This window comes from Morone saxatilis, unplaced genomic scaffold, assembly GCF_004916995.1.
Source record: "Morone saxatilis isolate NCDOM2014 unplaced genomic scaffold, NCSU_SB_2.0 Contig2, whole genome shotgun sequence".
Taxonomy (NCBI): domain Eukaryota; kingdom Metazoa; phylum Chordata; class Actinopteri; family Moronidae; genus Morone; species Morone saxatilis.
Window position 1 is genome coordinate 26,556,602 of NW_023339762.1, and position 740 is coordinate 26,557,341.

Genomic DNA, 740 nt, shown 5'->3' on the forward strand with positions numbered 1-740 from the left:
GAGAAATGACTGAGAGACGAGGGAGAACTCTTGTATGAAGGTCCACAGTAAACAACAGATGCAAAATGATAACAACTATCTTGTGAGTGTTTAAACCAAACATTCTCCAATCTCTTGTTATATTAAATCTTTATTTGTTCAAGAGTTTGCCAAATATGTTCTTTTAGGATTTTCAATTGACATAAGCACTCAACACTGTGAGCACTGCCAGTGAATAATAACACTGATTAGAAGCAGGAAAAACATGGGCACTTGAGGATCTGAGCCACTTGTACAACGACTGGTCAGAGATCTTCCAACCAGCAGCTCTTGTTTTTTGGGGTCTGCAGTCTGCAGAGTCAGTACCTTCAAAAAATGTCCAAGGAACGAACAGAAGCGGAGACAGGGTCATGGCTCATTGATGCAGGTGGGGATGTGAAAGGCTGGCCTGTGTGGTCTGATCCAACAGACGAGCGCTGTAGCTCCAAACTGCTGAACAGTTAATGCTGTTTCTGATAGAAAGGGGTCAGAACACACAGTGTATCACAGTCTGTTGGTGTGAGACAGACTAGTGGAGTTAAATGTACAATATTCCCTCTTAGTGTGAAAAGTAAAACAAACTAGAAAAACAAAAATCCTATGCAAAGTATGATTGTAATTTATTGTCCAGCGGTCAGTTTAGCGTCATGTCATTTTGGCTGATTGCCCAGGATGATTGCAACAGTCGAACTGCAGTTCATAACAATGGTATCTCTCTCTTT